Source organism: Eumetopias jubatus, unplaced genomic scaffold, assembly GCF_037043125.1.
Source record: "Eumetopias jubatus isolate StellerSeaLion01/CBP00866 unplaced genomic scaffold, mEumJub1_p1.0 scaffold_1, whole genome shotgun sequence".
Taxonomy (NCBI): domain Eukaryota; kingdom Metazoa; phylum Chordata; class Mammalia; order Carnivora; family Otariidae; genus Eumetopias; species Eumetopias jubatus.
The window spans coordinates 52,063,950-52,083,370 of NW_028274807.1; the positions used below are offsets into that span (position 1 = coordinate 52,063,950).

Sequence of the window (19,421 nt, forward strand, 5' to 3'; positions counted from 1 at the left end):
TATTTTTATCTTTTGTCTGATTTTGCTATCAGAGTAATGCTGGTATTGTAGAATGAATCTGGAAATGCTCCTTTTCAATTTTTGGGAGTATTTTGAGAACTCTCTTTAAATGTTTGGGAGAATTCACTCGTGAATCCTTCTCATCCTGAACTTGTGTTTCCTGGGAGTTTTTATATCACTGGTTCAACTTCATTACTAGTAATTTGTTCATATTATCTATTTCTTTCTGATTCAGTCTTGGAGGATTGTGTTTCTAGGGACTTAGCAATTACTTCTTTTAGGTTGTGCAAATTGTTGGCAAATAATTTTTTGTAGTAGCCTTTTACAATCCTTTGTATTTCTCAGTTGTAACTTTTCCTCATTCATTTCTGATTTCATTTGAATTCTCTCTTTCTCTTGATTAGTCTGGATAAAGGTTTATCAGTTTTGTTTCTCTAAGAACCAGCTCTCAGCTTTGTTGATCTTTTTTATGTTTTTTTTTTTTCCCCAGTCTCTATTTCATTTATTTCCACTCTGATTTTGTTATTTCTTTCCTTCTTCTAACTTTGGGCTTTATTCTTCTTTCTAGTTCTTTAGGTATAAAGTTAAATAATTTGAGATTTCTGTCGTTTCTGGGGGTAGGCCTGTATGACTATAATCTTCCCTGTTAGAACTGTTTTTGCTGCTTCCCACAGATTTTGGAAATTTGTGTTTCCATTTTCATTTGTCTCAAGGTTTTTTTTTTTTTTATTCCTCTTTGATTTCTCCATTGACCCACTGGTTGTTTAGCAGAATGTTTAGTCTCCCTGTGTTTGCGTTTCTTCCAGTTCGTGTAATTGATTTCTAAATTCATACTGCTGTGGTCAGAAAAGATGCTTGATATAATTTCAATCTTCTTAAATTTACTGAGAGTTGTTTTATGGCCTAACATGTGATCTATCCTGGAGAAAGTTCCATGTGCACTTAAAAAGAAGGTATACTTGCTGTCTGGGGATGGAATGTTTTATATAAATCTTACTTAATTTGGTGTAATATGTTGTTCAATGATACCATTTCCTTATTGATTTTCTGCATGAATTATCCATTGATGTAAGTGGGGTATTAAAATTTCCTGCTGTGATTTCATTAGTGTCAATTTCTTCATGTCTATTAATATTTATGTAAATGTTTCTGTGTTAGGTACCTACGTACTTACAAGTGTGATACCCTTTTGTTAGACTGACCCTTTTATCCTTATGTAATGCCCTCTTTTACATCTTTTGTGTCTGATGTCTGTTTTTTTTCTTTTTGTCATTTTCATGGAATATCTTTCTCCATGCCTCTACTTTCAGTTTGCATGTGTCTTTAAGGTGTGAAATCTCTTGTAGGCAGCATACAGATGGATCCTTTTTATCCATTCGCCCTATGTCTTTTGGTTGGAGCATTTAGTCCACTTATATTTAAAGAAATTATTTGTAAGTATGTAGTTATTGCTATTTTGTGAATTATTTTCTGGCTATTTTCAAGGTTCTCTGTTCCTTTCTTTTGCTCTCTTCCCTTGTGATTTGCTTAGATTTCCTTCTTTTTATTTTTTTGATATGTATTATAGGTTTTTGGTTTGTGCTTAGTGTGAGTTTCATATATAATTCCCTATTTATACAGCAGGTTATTTTGCTTGTCACTTAAGTTTGAACTCATTTTGAAAGCACATTTTTACCCTGCACCCCACAATTTATTTGATGTTATCTTGCACATATTTTTATTATGTGCATCCCTTAACTAATTATTGTAGATACAGTTAAAGCAAAGATTTATTTTCCTAATAGATCTTTTCCCTGGAAATCCAAAAGTCACATATCCCAGCTCATTTAATCCTAGTCCTCACTGCCTTAACTCAAAATTTATTTCCTCAAAAGAGTGCTGACCTCTCTTCAGAATCTTACAAATGCTTGGAATTTGAATTGTGTCATGTATTTGAGCCTACAAACAGAAGTAAAATAGAATCTGTTGCAACTCTGGCCACTTGTTATAAATTTCTACTTACGAATATTCAAGTTTGACATATCTTAATTTTTTGTTCAATTGTTTTAATTGAATAGAGTAGCTCTGTACCAGGTAACTGACAGCTACAGCTACTGAGACTTTTCTGGATGTAGATAAGGAACATCACTTATAGATGGGATTGGTTAGATACATTTCATTTTGGCAACTAAGATTTTAAGTGACCTTGAGCTAAGCCATTTACTTGTACAATTTTCACTCTCTAAATCTACTTTCCTATCTTATTTTTAGAAATATTATTTATCCTTTCTCAGTGAGGTAGTATGCAAATTAATTAATGTAATGGTCTTTTCAGCACATATATTGAACATTAAAAATAAAGGACAATGTGGGGGAGGAGCGAGATGGTGGAGGAGTATGAGACCAAAATTTTGTCTGGTCCCAGGAATTCAGCTAGATAGGTATCAAACCATTCTGACCACCTACGAACTCAAGAGGAGATTAAAGAAAAGAATAGCAGCAACTCTCTGAACAGAAAAGTGACCACTTTCTGGAAGGTAGGACGTGCAGAGAAGTGAATCCGAGGCGATATTTAGGAAGATAGACCGCGGGGGGGAGGAAGCCTCCATCAGCCGCTACTGGCAAGTGATAGAGCAGCGGAGCACAAAAACGGAACTTTTAGAAGTTGGCTCTGCTGGGGGACGTAGCTCCAATGGCTAAGCAGGGGGTGGAACCCTCACTGGGACAGTGTGGTCTCAGGACCCTCAGGGTCACAGAAAGACTGGGGGTGCCTGAGTGCGGCAGAGCTCCCGGATATCGGAGCGAGGAAGCTGGCTGCAGAGACGGAGCCGAGGAGTGGGCTCTCAGCTCAGGGTTGCCATAAACCGGGATCCGCGGCCCAGTCGGGGCACGGCTCCTCCAGCAGGGACACAAGCAGCAGATCCGGGGAGACTCCCCTTCCTTCCCGGGGAGGAGCGGTGCGGGAACGCACTGCAGGGATCTGCTGGGTTTGGAGACTCCACACGGGGTCGGGTGCCAGAGATAGAAATGCTCGGTCACAGGCTGGGTGAGCACAGAGTGCGGCCGGATTCCAGGAAGACAAGAGTGATTGACTGCTTTTCTCTGGGGGCTCACTGAGGAGTGGGGCCCCAAGTTCCTGGCTCCTCCGGGGCGGAGATTGGGAGGCCGCCATTTTCACTCTCCTAATCCAAAGCATTACCGAAAGCTTGCAGGGAACAAAAGCTCCCGAGAGCAAACCTGAGCAGACTACTTAGCCCAGCCCCAGCTAGGGCAGGGCAATTTCGCCTCCTGTAAAGACATTTGAGAATCACTGCAACAGGCCCCACCCCCAGAAGATCAGCAAGAACAGCCAGCCAAGACCAAGTTTACCAATCAATGCGAATGGCAGAACTCCAGCAGTAGGGGAATACAGCACATAGGAATTCGTGGCTTTTTCCCCATGATTCTTTAGTCTTTCAAAGTTAATTTTTAAAATTTTTTTTTAATTTTCCTATTTCCCTTTTTCAACCAACATCTTATCAATACCTTTTTAAAAAAATCTTTTTTATTTTCATTTTTAGAGTCATATTCTGTCCCTTCATAGTAGTTAACCTTATTTTTGGTATATATATATAAGTTGTTCTCTCTTTAAAATTTTGGGAGGCACTTTCTTCGAAAAGACCAAAATATACCCCAAATCTAGTGTGTGGCACTGATTTATGCACCAGCATGATCATATTTGATCATATTTCTTTTTTCCTTTTTTTCTTTTTCCCCAGTTACAGGTCTCTTCTGATTTGTTTAGTGTATATTTTCCTGGGGTTGTTTTTACCCTGTTAGCATTTTGTTCTCTCATTCATCTACTGTATTCTGGACAAAATGACAAGATGGAAAAAATCACCTCAAAAAAAAGAACAAGAGGCAGTATCGACTGCCAGGGACCTAATCAATATGGACATTAGTAAGATGTCAGAACTAGAGTTCAGAATGATGATTTTAAAGATACTAGCTGGGCTTGAAAAAAGCATGGAAGATATTAGAGAAACCCTTTCTGGAGAAATAAAAGAACTAAAATCTAAGTCAAAATCAAAAAGGCTATTAATGAGGTGCAATAAAAAATGGAGGCTCTAACTGCTAGGATAAATGAGGCAGAAGAGGGAATTAGTGATATAGAAGACTGAATGATGGAAAATAAAGAAGCTGAGAAAAAGAGAGATAAACAAATACTGGATCACGAGGGCAGAATTAGAGAGATAAGTGATACCATAAGACGAAACAACATTAGAATAACTGGGATCCCAGAAAAGAAGAAAGAGAGAGGGGCAGAAGGTATATTGGAGCAAATTATAGCAGAGAACTTCCCTCATGTGGGGAAGGAAACAGGCATCAAAATCCAGGAGGCACAGAGAAACCCCCTCAAAATCACTAAAAATAGGTCAACACCCCGACATCTAATAGTAAAACTTATGAGTCTCAGAGACAAAGAGAAAATCCTGAAAGCAGCTCGGGAGAAGAGATCTGTAACCTACAATGGTAGAAACATTAGATTGGCAACAGACCTATCCACAGAGACCTGGCAGGCCAGAAAGGACTGGCATGATATATTCAGAGCACTAAATGAGAAAAATATGCAGCCAAGAATACTATATCCAGCTAGGCTGTCATTGAAAATAGAAGGAGAGATAAAAAGCTTCCAGGACAAACAAAAACTAAAGGAATTTGCAAACACGAAACCAGCCCTACAAGAAATATTGAAAGGGGTCCTCTAAGCAAAGAGAGAGCCTAAAAGTAACATAGACCAGAAAGGAACACAGACAATATACAGAAACAGTCACCTTACAGGCAATACAATGGCACTAAATTCATATCTTTCAATAGTTACCCTGAATGTAAATGGGCTAAATGCCCCAATCAAAAGACACAGGCTATCAGATTGGATTAAAAAACAAGACCCGTCGATATGCTGTCTGCAAGAGACTCATTTTAGACCCAAAGACACCCCCAGATTGAAAGTGAGGGGGTGGAAAACAATTTACCATGCTAATGGACACCAAAAGAAAGCTGGGGTGGCAATCTTTATACCAGACAAATTAGATTTTACACCAAAGAGATGAGGAAGGACACTATATCCTACTTAAAGGGTCTATCCAACAAGAAGATCTAACAATTGTAAGTATCTATGCCCCTAACATGTGAGCAGCCAATTATATAAGCCAATTAATAACGAAAGCAAAGAAACACATTGACAACAATACAATAATAGTGGGGGACTTTAACACCTCCCTCACTGAAATGGACAGATCATCTAAGCAAAAGATCCAGAAGGAAATAAAGACTTTAAATGACACACTGGACCAAATGGACTTCACAGATATATTCAGAACATTCCATCCCAAAGCAACAGAATACACATTCTTCTCTAGTGCCCATGGAACATTCTCCAGAATAGATCACATTCTAGGTCACAAATCAGGTCTCAACTGGTACCAAAAGACTGGGATCATTCCCTGCATATTTTCAGACCACAATGCTTTGAAACTAGAACTCAATCATAAGAGGAAAGTCGGAAAGAACTCAAATACATGGAGGCTAAAGAGCATCCTACTAAAGAATGAATGGGTCAACCAGGAAATTAAAGATGAATTAAAAAAATTCATGGAAACCATTGAAAATGAAAACACAACTGTTCAAAATCTTTGGGAAGCAGCAAAGGCAGTCCTAAGACGAAAGTATATAGTAATATCTCAAGAAACAAGAAAGGTCTCAAATACACAACCTAACACTACACCTAAAGGAGCTGGAGAAAGAAGAGCAAATAAAGCCTAAACCCAGCAGGAGAAGAGAAATAATAAAGATCAGAGCAGAAATCAATGAAACAGAAACCAAAAGAACGGTAGAACAGATCAACGAAACTAGGAGCTGGTTCTCTGAAAGAATTCACAAGAGTGATAAACCCCAGGCCAGACTTATCAAAAAGAACAGAGAAATGACCCAAATAAATAAAATCATGAATGAGAGATCACTACCAACACCAAAGAAATACAAACAATTATAAGAACATATTATGAGCAACTCTATGCCAGCAAATTAGATAATCTGGAAGAAATGGATGCATTCCCAGAGATGTATCAACTACCAAAACTGAACCAGGAAGAAATAGAAAATCTGAACAGACCTATAACCTATATAAGGAAATCGAAGCAGTCATCAAAAATCTCCCAACAAACAAAAGCCCAGGGCCAGATGGCTTCCCAGGGAAATTCTACCAAACATTTCAAGAAGAATGAATACCTATTCTTCTGAAACTGTTCCAGAAAATAGAAATGGAAGGAAAACTTCCAAACTTGTTTTATGAGGCCACCATTACCTTGATCCCCAAACCAGAAAAAGACCCCATCAAAAAGGAGAATTACAGACCAATATCCTTGATGAACATGGATGCAAAAATTCTCACCAAAATACTAGCCAATAGGATCCAGCAGTACATTAGAAGGATTATTCACCACGACCAAGTGGGATTTATCCCTGGGCTGCACGGTTGGTTCAATATCCGCAAATCAATCAATGTGATACAATACATTAATAAAAGAAAGAACAAGAACCATATGATCCTCTCAATAGATGCAGAAAAAGCATTTGACAAAGTACAGCATCCTTTCTTGATCAAAACTCTTCAGAGTATAGGCATAGAGGGTACATACCTCAATATCATAAAAGCCATCTATGAAAAACCCACAGCGAATATCATTCTCAATGGGCAAAAACAGAGCTTTCCCCCTTAGGTCAGGAACACAGCAGGGATGTCCACTATCACCACTGCTATTCAACATAGTATTAGAAGTCCTAGCCACAGCAATCAGACAACAAAAAGAAATAACAGACATGTGAATCGGCAAAGAAGAAGTCAAACTCTCACTCTTTGCAGTTGATACGATACTTTGTGTGGAAAACCCAAAAGACTCCACCCCAAAACTGCTAGAGCTCATACAGGAATTCAGTAAAGTGGTAGGATATAAAATCAATGCACAGAAATCAGTGGCATTCCTATACACCAACAAGACAGATGAAATTAAGGAGTTGATCCCATTTACAATTGCACCCAAAACCATAAGATACCTAGGAATAAATCTAACCAAAGAGGCAAAGAATCTGTACTCAGAAAACTATGAAATACTCATGAAAGAAATTGAGGATGACACAAAGAAATGGAAAAACGTTCCACGCACATAGATTGGAAGAACAAATATTGTTAAAATGTCTATGCTACCTAGAGCAATCTACACATTTAATGCAATCCCTATCAAAATACCATCCACTTTTTTCAAAGAAATGGAACAAATAATCCTAAAATTTGTATGGAACCAGAAAAGACCCTGAATAGCCAGAGGACTGTTGAAAAAGAAAAGCCAAGCTGGTGGCTGGTGACATCACAATTCCAGACTTCAAGCTCTAGTACAAAGCTGTAATCATCAAGACAGTACGGTACTGACACAAAAACAGACACACAGATCAATGGAACAGAAGAGAGCCCAGAAATGGACCCTCAACTGTACAGTCAACTAACCTTTGACAAAGCAGGTAAGAATGTCCAATGGAAAAAAGACAGTCTCTTCAACAAATGGTATTGGGAAAATTGGACAGCCATATGCAGAAGAATGAAACTGGACCGTTTCCTTACACCACACACAAAAATAGACTCAAAATGGTTGAAAGACCTAATTGTGAGACAGGAGTCTATCCAAATCCTAAAGGAGAATGCAGGCAGCAACCTCTTTGACCGCAGCCACAGCTACTTCTTTCTAGAAATATCACCAAAGGCAAGGGAAGCAAGGGCAAAAATGAACTATTGGGACTTCAAGATTAAAAGCTTTTGCACAGGAAAAGAAACAGTCAACAAAACCAAAAGACAACCGACAGCTGGGAGAAGATATTTGCAAATGACATATCAGATAAAGGGCTAGTATCCAAAATCTATAAAGAACTTATCAAACTCAACACCCAAAGAACAAATGATCCAATCAAGAAATGGGCAGAAGACATGAATAGACATTTTTCCAAAGAAGACATCCAAATGGCCAACAGAACGTGAAAAGGTGCTCAACATTGCTTGGCATCAAGGAAATCCAAATCAAAACCTCAATGAGATACCACCTCTCTCCAGTCAGTATGGCTAAAATTAACAAGTCAGGAAACGACAGATGTTGGCAGGGATGTGGAGAAAGGGGAACTGTCCTACACTGTTTGTGGGAATGCAAGCTGGTGCAGACACTCTGGAAAACAGTATGGAGTTTCCTCAAAAAGTTGAAAATAGAGCTGCCCTACAACCCAGCAATTGCATTACTGGGTATTTACCCCAAAGATACAACTGTAGGGACCCGAAGGGGTACGTGCACCCCAGTGTTTATAGCAGCAATGTCCACAATAGCCAAACTGTGGAAAGAGCCAAGATGTCCATCGACAGATGAATGGATTAAGAAGATGTGGTGTATATGTGTGTGTGTGTGTGTATACACACACACACACACACACACACACATATACATACAATGGAGTATTATGCAGCCATCAAAAGGAATGAAATCTTGCCATTCGCAACGATGTGGATGGAACTGGAGGGTATTATTCTGAGCGAAATAAGTCAATCAGAGAAAGACATGTATGATATGATATCACTGATAAGAGGAATTCTTAATCTCAGGAAAGAAACTGAGGGTTGCTGGAGTGGTGGGGGGTGAGAGGGATGGGGTGGCTGGGTGATAGACACTGGGGAGGGTATATGCTATGGTGAGCGCTGTGAATTGTGTAAGACTGTTGAATCACAGACCTATACCTCTGAAACAAATAATACATTATATGTTAAAAAAAAAAAAAGCAGGAAGGGAAAAATGAAGGGGGAATATTGGAGGGGGAGATGAATCATGAGCGACTATGAACTCTGAGAAACAAACTGGGGGTTCTAGAGGGGAGGGTTGTGGGGGGATGGGTTAGCCTGCTGATGGGTATTAAAGAGGGCACGTACTGAATGGAGCACTGGGTGTTATACGCAAACAATGAATCGTGGAACACTACATCAAAAACTAATGAGGTCATGTACGGTGATTAACATAATAAAATAAAAAAAAATTTCGAGTTAGGGAAATTATGACAAATCCAAGGATCAAACAAACTTACTTCCTACCTCAAAAAAAAAATAAAGACAATGAATTTACATTTATGATAACTGCTCTACTTAAATGCCATGAACAATAATTACTACAAATTAAAAGTAACGTCAGAAGTGTGGAAGAGGAAAAAACATGGAATCCGTTGTGAGTGCTAATTCCATAGAAAGCTTTTAAGCAACATCTTAATAAGGAAGATCTGTTACAATCTGAACTAAGAGTAGAAACTATTTAAAAAAGCGGGGGTAGGGGTTCAGTTGGTTAAGCATTCAGCTCTTGATTTTAGCTAAGGTCATGAGATCAGGGTTGTAAGATCAAGCCCTGCATCTGGCTCTGTGCTGGGTGTGGAGCTTGTCTAAGATTCTCTCCCATTCTCTCTTAAAGGATTCCTTTTTTTTTTTTAGTTAAAAAAAAAAGGGGAAGGGATCATTTTCATGTTCATCATTAGAGCAAACTGCTTAAAACTAATCTTTCTTTCTACATATCCATTCCCAAAGCTTATAGACAGCCTTCACTTTACAGCTTGTTCTTTTTCACCATGTCTGAAAGAGACACCAGGTCCTTTTTCCCTTTAGAATGGGTAAGTAATAGAAAGGAGCAATGAAACAGAAGATGAAACTATCTTATAGTTCCCCAAAAGTTATTATACTTTTGGAGTACATTGGAATTACTATGAGTCTTACCAACTCTATGGAAATTTCTGTACCTGAATAAATGACCTTTCAATATCTTCTTAAGGATGACATGTATTTATTCTAGTGCTCCTGCCCAATGTCACTGTATTTTTGAACTATGAGCAATGGCAGTGGTATCAAAATAAGTGCAAGAATACATGGAGCCATCGGATATAAATAGCACATCTTCTTGGAGCACCAAATTTTACTCAAGGATTACAGATTTACCAAGGAGAAAAATGTAAAATTTGCACAAGTTTTTAAGATAAAACAGACTTGCAACAACACTGGGGCTTTAACCAAAAGTGGATAATCAGGAAATTGATTCAGAGTTACCTCCTTGGTGGGCTGAAAGATTTGAGAAGCGGTGGTTTAGGGTTAAATCTTGATTCAATTTTCATTATCTGAGCATATAAAAGAGCAAAGCGATACTGAGAAAAGTCCTGGATGGCACGGGAATAATCCTGATGAACACATGGTTAGAATAATACCTTAAATGGTTACTCCAGGTCGTGCATTCTCAATGAGGGCAGTATCCTCAGGAGGATGAAAATTGGTCCTTGAGGGACGAGAAAAGGTCTTAGATGCTAAAAGGTACACAGAAATCAAAAGTATATCTGTGGTATTAAACTGTCATTGTTGCAGGAGGGCAGGAGTGATTATGGAAAAAAATAAAAAAAAGGTCTAAAAGGGTCCTTAGGCAGATTATGATTAACAAAAGCAAACAAAAGGCAAGCTACACTGCTGTCACTCACATTTCTCAGGGTTGATGGCACTTCTACTTCGGGGGCTACCAACTATTTCACTGCAAGAGGTCCTTATTTATTACTCCCTTCATTGTCTAAACTTTGGTGGTTTTTTAAGTACAGATTCTGAAAGATTATCTAATAAGCAAATGTCATCACACTGATGAATCTATTTCCTATTTGTTGTATTAAGCCTTATTTAACAATAGCTACAACACCAAGTTTCTATATTTCTAGACCAAAGCAGAGGCATTTAATTCATTAGTTTTCTTGCAAATAAAGTTAGGGTTTCTGTTAGACTTCTAAAATATTAGTCTATGACAGCACATAAAAATGATGGACCATCATACAATAATTTAAAATGACACTTACTTTAAAACTTAATGATGTGGTGAGTTACTTATGAAACTATGTTAAGTGGAATTGACATACTGAGTATGATCTCAGTGTTGTGAACATGTACACAGACAAACATTAGAAGGAAGTACGCCAACAGGGCAACAATGTTCCTGATTGATGATGGGTTAGAAGTGACTTCTCTTTTTGCATTTTATTCTCCAATGTGCATGTACTACTTTCATAATTAGAAAAAAAAACGAATAGCCTCAGATCCCCTCTGCTAGCTTTACAGGTCTAAGCTGCTCAAAGATCTAATATGGAGAAATAGAACGATTTTGCTGATATAAAAAGTATAGAAGGCATAGAGTAGGTGGCTTCCTAAGATCATGTGAAACATCACCAGGATCTAGGTTTCGAAATCTCTAGTACAACTTCTAATACTCTCTTCCATCCCTCTGTCATCCTTACTATTCCTTTGCTTCTATCAGACTTTATCCATGGGGCATCTCTAAACTCTGTTTAACAATCATTGTTATATGCATGTGTGATTTTTTTAAACTTAATTTTGGCTTAGCTACTGGCAGGATAACAACAAACTCTGCTAACAAAAACAATAAAAATGCACACATAGCTTACTGATAAAACACAGAATTCATATCCTAATATACGGATACTTACTAGCTGTGAGACCCTGGGTAATTAACTTTCTTCTATAAATTGACATTAGTACTATTTAAAATTGGTTGTGAGGAATAAAATTTTGTCTATAATATCCAATAAATGATATATATACATACATATATAATTACATAGTTATACATATAAACATTATATATATATTGAATTATCTCCTGTTTATACATATGCTATATTTAAAATTCTTAGCTTAACATTTGGCCCATAGTAACTGCCTAACAAATTTAGAAATTAATTATTATGTACAATCTGAGACATCATCTCTAACTTATTTAGAGTTACTACTTCATGGATAATATTTGAGATAGACATCAAGTCTTATTTGAGTTACTACTTCACGGATAATTTACTACTTCATGGATAATATTTGAGATAGACATCAAGACTCAGACTATTGATTTTTCTCAACTATAACAATATCTGAGAATTAAAATAAAAATATAAATTTAACTGATTGAGGCATTAAAAATTTTAAATACATCATTATGACTCTGTTATTCTACTGGAAGTTAGATCAATTCTAGAACTCATTTATGCCACAAACTTCAATTGCTATTAGTATAGATACACTGATTTTATAAGGACATGTTTTAATATAGTTTTCACTAAATTACAAATAAAAAAAAATCTTCACATACCCAGTGGTAGATAATTATGATAGTTAAGGCTAAAGTTATACAATTTTGTAATACATCCAGACAATGGTTATAAGAGAACTATATTACTATTAAATTTGTAAGAAAAAAGGACTCTAGATACTGTGGTTTGAAAACTAGAGCTGTGTGTAAAAGACATCTCAGGTAGCTGAATTGTGGTGAAACTCTTAACACTGCATTTTCCTTTGTTGAAACACAAAACAAAATCTTATAAACACAATTTATCTTCAAACATCTTATCACTAATGACAATACACAATTCCAACCCTTGAGTGAAGCCATGATTTTCAACTGAGATTTTAAGAATATATCTATAGATCAATAGAAGATCTCTACAGAAAATTTGATTTTAATATAAAATCATTCAATATTCTATTACTTTTCCTTTAAGCTAGTAAAAAAACTATATTGGAACTAATTCCTTTTATGATGAGACCTCCTTTATTTTGTTAGTGTATTTGGTAATAAGATCTTTTACCAGTTACAAACATATTTAACCTAAGTCATGTGCTGAAAGTCTAGTTTTTTTTAGTGTTATTTTGAACTGCCTTCTAAATATCAAGAACATGAAAAAGCTTCCCAAGAGCTAATTCTGCACTTCATCTGCACGGGCACAAACACATCATTCTGACTTTGTTATTCTCTGGATTTTTAAAGAATGGTATTCAAACCATAGCACATTATATCTTAAAACAAGAAAAAAGCAAACTGGAAAATTTACAAAAACTCACACGTAGCTGATAGAGACATGAACCCCATGTGAAGAAATGAGATTATTAGCAAAAAAAGTTTGCCCCACATACAGGTACATGTGAATTTAACAGAGTCTGGTAAAATCCACTTTTTTTTTTAAATTCACTTATTTCTGATTAACTATTATGACATTCATATCATTAAATATCAATTGTTACATCTAAGAATACTATATTTGGGGGGAGGAATAAAATATTTGGAAGGCTGTTGGTATATGTAGACATACATGCATACATTCTTTTTAGGTAAGATAAGGAAATATTTTTAAGTCAATGAAAAATTATTTTTAAATTTTTTAAAAATATTGTTTTTCACAGAAAACTTATATATAAATCACTATCATTTATTTAGAACATTATAAAAGACAAGAGAAATTGAATTTGTAAGATACAGCAATTATACCGGAATCCTTAAAGGTCATTTTAAAAAGACCTTAATAAAAACATGTCACTGCAAAATAAGGGCTCTGAGAATCCTAAAGACACATGGCACCCAGGCTCCAGTTTTTAATGGACAGACCTAATCCAAAGAACAAGCCCAGCCCCTCTGCTGGTGTGAAATAAACCAGTGGGCAACCTGTTAGTCCCATGAACTGCATGTCAGCAAATACCTTGATGGAAAAAAGTATCTTATTTTCTGTGGTCCAAAGAAAGAGTTTGTAAAGAGAGTTCAAAGAGTAGGTTGAAATATTTGATGTTACAGCTAGATGAGGCCCTCAGAGTAATAATCAAGAAGATTTTTCTCTCTCAGGTAAAAGCCAGTTCAGGCTTCTGGTAAATGCCTATTTGGGGATATTTCAACAAGGTTATGACTCAGAAGTTCTTCCTTGAAATTTCTAGTGTAATGAGTATCAGAATTCCTACCATTTGAAATCATATGTGAATGATGTTCCTCTGGGCTCTACAACACCCACATATTATGGAGCAAAACTGTAAAGAAGCTGTGTAAATACAGGCTTTTGGCCACAATTCTTAAAAAAACTTGAATATATGTTTCTTTTAATCTAGAGTTGGTGGCAGTGAATAGATTATTTTAAATCAGTCATGGTACTTTCCTCAAAGTTGTATTTTAATGTTATTTCCTTAAGGGATTTGCTTCCTTCTCTTATGTAGAGGCTGTCAGATAATGTCACGCCTGAGTTTCACATTATTTCATCTATCTGGAAATTTAGCCCTTCAACTGGAACTACAGTGTTTCAATGGCTACCCAGGGATATATCTGAAATCTTGAAAGGACTAGAAGTAAATAGGCAAGACAGCATGGACCGAAATTTGAACAGGTTAATAAAATTTTCTATACTTCCTGAGATCTCTTCAAATGTTAGAACATGTAAAACCATAGAGGGGCTTCTCCCATACATGTCATCAAGTACATAAGAACTACCGTGTTGATAATTCTCAAAGCAACTCATGAATTATCTTGATTCAGAGGTTACAGAATGGATGGCTGTCACTATCAAATCTTGAAAGAGAATATGAATCTACATAGGAGAAATTTCTGATGTTTACAATTATGAGACAAAAATATTGCTCAAAAAAATAGGTGTGTTCAATTCTGGCCCAAAATGGCAATGCAGGAAGACCCTGAATTCACCTCCTCCATGGACACACCAACTCTGCACCTATTTATAAAGCAATTCCTCCTGAAGAACTGAGGGCTGACTGACCAGCTTCTGTACAACAAAAGATAGACCACAGACAGAACAGCAAGAGAGAGGGAGACACGGTCATGAAGGGAACCCCCACCACTGATGCTGCCAGCTGCCATGTGGAGGGATGGTTCTGAGGGACCATGAGCAGATCTGTCTGCCCTAGGGCACAGAAACAAAGCTATGGTTCAAACTTCTTTTAAAAGAGCAACTAGAATATAAAGGGACTAGCCCTAGAACCCTACCAAACAATGGGGGAGCTGCTAAAACTCTCTCCAGGTTGGACAGGCTGGTGAATACACCATTCCCATCCCCCCCCTCCACCTTGATCGAACAGATGGGAGTAGGGTCCAGGCATCCTGACTGGACTAACACCTTACTGAGCCCTGGGGCCCTAGCCCACACCAGCCCTCACTGTCCCACCATGGCAGCCCCAGAGTGGTGCACCCTCATTGGTACTCGCTGTGGCTCCAGCTGTTGCACTGAGGGGGCACAGGTGCACTGAAGCCTGGAACACTTCTCATACCACTTCAGCTTCAGATGGTTTGCCAGGGTACCCCCAATATGGAGCACCTAGGAATCCCCAGCCCACGCCCATCCCAGTTTCAGCTGCCCTGCCAGGGCACCCACTGCGTGGAGTGTCCTGGGCCCCTACAGCCTGTGTTGGCCTCAGCTCCAGTCAGCCCTCCAGGGCACCTCTTGCACTGAGCACCCCCTGACACCCTGGCTTGTACCCACTTCAGCTTCAGCTGCCCGGGCATTCTCTGCTTGGAGAGCCCTGGGACCACCCCAGCCCATGCACACTTCAGCTTAGGGACCTCCCGCAGCCAGACGAATCCACAGGCACACAGTTTGTACAAGGGAGGACTATACACAGGAGTGTTCCTTCAAGCTTAGGAGAAGTTGGGGTTCCACCTAATTCATAGACACAAAAATCAACCAAAATGACAAGACAGAGGAACATGCTCCAAATGACAGAACAAGTCAAAACCTGAGAAAAAGACCTAAATGAACTGTAGATTATCAGGCATATTGCTTAAGAATTTAAAGTCATGATCATAAAAATGATCACTGGGCTGCAGAGAAGAGCGGAAGAACTTAGAACTTCAATGAAGAGATAAAAAAATATAAAAAAGAACCAACCAGAGCTGAATCATACAATAGCTGAAATGAAAAATACATCAGAGGAGGTTCACAGTAGTGAATGCAAGAATGAAATCATATCCTACATCTTTTCCAACCACATGTTATGAAACTAGAAATCAATCACAAGAAAAAAAAAACTTGAAAAAGCACAAATACATGGAGGCTAAACAACACGCTACTAAAAAACCAATGGGTCAACAAGTCAATGAGGAAATAAAATAATACATGGAAACATGAAAACGAAAACACAACGGTCTAAAATCTTTGGGATATAGAGAAGTTAGTTCTAAAGGGAAATTTTTAGTGATACAGACCTATCTCAAGAAACAACAGAAATCTCAAGTAAACAACCTAAACTTATACCTAAAGGAACTAGAAAAAGAAGAACAAACAGAACCCAAGTTAGTAGAAGTAGGGAAAAAAAGACCAGAGCATAAATAAATGAATTAGAGACTAAAAAAAAAAAAAAAAAAAATTGCAAAAGATCAATGAAACCAAGAGCTGGTTCTTTGAAAAAACAGACAAAATTGATAAACCTATAGCTGGATCATTAAGAAATAAAAACACAAAATCAGAAACAAAATAGAAGTAACAATTGAAGCCACAGAATACAAAGGATTATAAGAAACTACTACAAAAACTTTATATGCCGACAAAGTAGACAAGCTAGAAGAAATGGATAAATTTCTAGAAACATCAGATCTGAAACTAAATCAGGATGAAATAGAAAATCTGAACAGATCAATTACTAGTAATGAAATTGAACTGATAATCAAAAACCTCCCAACAGTAGTCCAGATGGATTCACAGGTGAGTTCTACCAAATATTTAAAGAGTTAATACCTACTCTCCTCAAACTATTCCAAAAAAATAAAATAAAATAATAAAATAAAATAATAGAAGCTTCCAAATACGTTCTGTAAGACCAGCATTACCCTGATAGCAAAACCACCAAGACAAAGACAAAGACACGACAAGAAATGACACCACAGGTCATTATCCTTGATGAACACAGATGCCAAAATCTTCAAAATATTAGTAAACCACATTCAAAAATACATTAAAAGGATAATTCACCATGATCAAGTGGATTTATCCTAGAGATGCAGGCATGCTTTAATATTTGCAAATCAATCAACATAAAATACCACAACAACAGAACAGGATAAAAATCTTAATAGATACAGAAAAAGCATCGGACAAGATTCAACATCTGCTCAGGATAAAAACTCTCAACAAAACAGGGTTAGAGGGAACATATCTCAACATAATAAAGGGCACATGTGAAAAATACACAGCTAACATCATACATAATGGTGAAAAACTGAGCTTTTCCCCTAATACCAGGAGGAAGACAAGAACGTCCACCCTTGCCACTTTTATTCAACATAGTACTGGAAGTCTTAGCCACAGCAATCAGAGAAAAAAAAAAGAAAAGGCATCCAAACTGGTAAGGAAGAAGTAAAACTATCACTATTTGCAGATGACATGATACCATATACAGAAAACCCTAAGGATTCCACCAAAAAAACTGCTAGAATAAATGAATTCAGTACAATTGCAGAATACAAAATTAATCCACAGAAATGAATTTCATTTCTATATACTAATAATGAAGTAGCAGAGAGGGAAATTAAGAAAAATCTCATTTACAATTGCACCAAAAAGAACAAAATATCTAGGAATAAACCTAACCAAGAAAGTGAAAGATCTGTACTTTGAAAACTGTAAGACATTGGTGAAAGAAACTAAAGATGACACAAGCAAACGGAAAAATATTTCATGCTCATGGAGTGGTAGAATTAAAATGTCAAACTACCGAAAGCAATCTACAGATTCAATGCACTCTCTATCAAAATACACAAAGCATTCTTCACAGAACTAGAACAGATAGTACTAAAATGTGTATAGAACTACAAATTGTGACCACAAATAGCTGAAGCAATCCTGAAAAAGAAAAACCTAACTGGAGTTTTCGTAATCCTAGATTAAAGATATACTACAAAGCTGTAGTAATCAAAACACTATGGTACTGGCACAAAAACAGACACATAGGTCAGTGGAACAGAATGGAGAGCCCAGAAATAAACTTGTGATTATATGGTCAATTAAAGTACAACAAAGGCAAGAAATACAATGTGAAAGAGACGGTCTCTTTAACAAATTATGTTGGGAAAACCAGACAGCTATATGCAAGAGAATGAAACTGAACCATTTTTTTTTTTTTGAAACAACCACTTTCTTACACTATACACAAAAAGAAACTCAAAATGGATTAAAGACCTAAATGTGAGACCTGAAACCATAAAATTCCTAGAAGAAAACATAGGCAATAACTTCTCTGACATTAGCTTTAGCAACATTTTCCTAGATAGGTCTTCTCAAATAAATGATTGTGACTACATTGAAATAAAAAGCTTTTGCACCGTGAAGGAAACCATCAATAAACCCCCCAAAAGTTAACATACTGAATGGGAGAAGCTATTTGCAAATGATGTATCTGATTAGAGGTCAATATTCCAAATATATAAAGAACTTCTACAACTCAACACCCCTCCCCCCAGATAATCAACAACAGGTAGAGGACCTGAATGCATTTTTTTAAAGACGACATACAGATGGCCAATAGACACATGAAAAAAATGTTCAACATCACTAACTACCAGGGAAGTGCAAATCAAAACCACAATGAGATACCGCTTGCACCAGTGAGAATGGCTAGAATCAAAAAGAGAAGAAACAACAAGTGTTGGCGAGGATGTGCAAAAAGGAACCCTCAAGCACTGTTGGTGGGAATGTAAATTGGTGCAGCCATTGGGGAAAACAGTCTGGGGGTTCCTTAAAAAATTAAAAATAGAAATACCATATGATCCAGTAATTCCACTACTGGTATTTGCCCAAAGAAAACAAAAACACTATTTTGAAAAGATATATGCACCCCTATGTTTTTTTGCACCAGCATTATTTACAATAGCCCAGATACAGAAGCAACGCAAGCATCCACCGATCAATGAATGGGTAAAGATGATGTATGTGTGTGTGTGTGTGTGTGTGTGTGTGTGTGTGTGTGTGTGTGTGTGTGTGTGTGTGTATCTATCTATACACACACACGTGTGTCTGTGTGTGTATACACACAGAATATTCTTGGCCATAAAGCCATAAAAAATGTGATCTTGCCATTTGTGACAACATGGATGGACATAAACAGTATTATGCTAAGTGAAGTAAGTCAGAAAAAGACAAATATATCTGATTTCACTTATATGAGGAATCTAAAAGATGAAACAAGTGAACAAAATAACTAAAAGCAGTAACAGACCCATAGAGAACAAACTGATGGTTGTTAGAGGGGAGGGGTGTGGGGGGACGGGTAAAATTGGTAAAGGTGAGTGGGAGATACAGGTGTCCAGTTACGGAATGAGTAAGTCACAAGGTAACAGGTACAGGATAGGGAATATATCAGTGGTATCGTAAGGACATTGAATGGCGACAGAGGGTAGGTTCACTTGTGGTGAGCATACCATAAGGGATGGACTCATCAAATCACTATGTTGTACACCTGAAACTAAGGTAACATTGTGTCAACTGTACTTCAACAAAGAAAAACGTGTGTTCAGCATAACACATACATCAGCTACTCTCCC

General features: G+C 37.2%; 1 protein-coding gene across 6 annotated transcripts in view; it reads right to left on the reverse strand.

Annotated features, from left to right (window-relative positions):
- CBLB (Cbl proto-oncogene B) overlaps positions 1-19,421 on the reverse strand; it is a 220,016-nt gene that overhangs the window by 8,549 nt on the left and 192,046 nt on the right. The window lies entirely within an intron of this gene.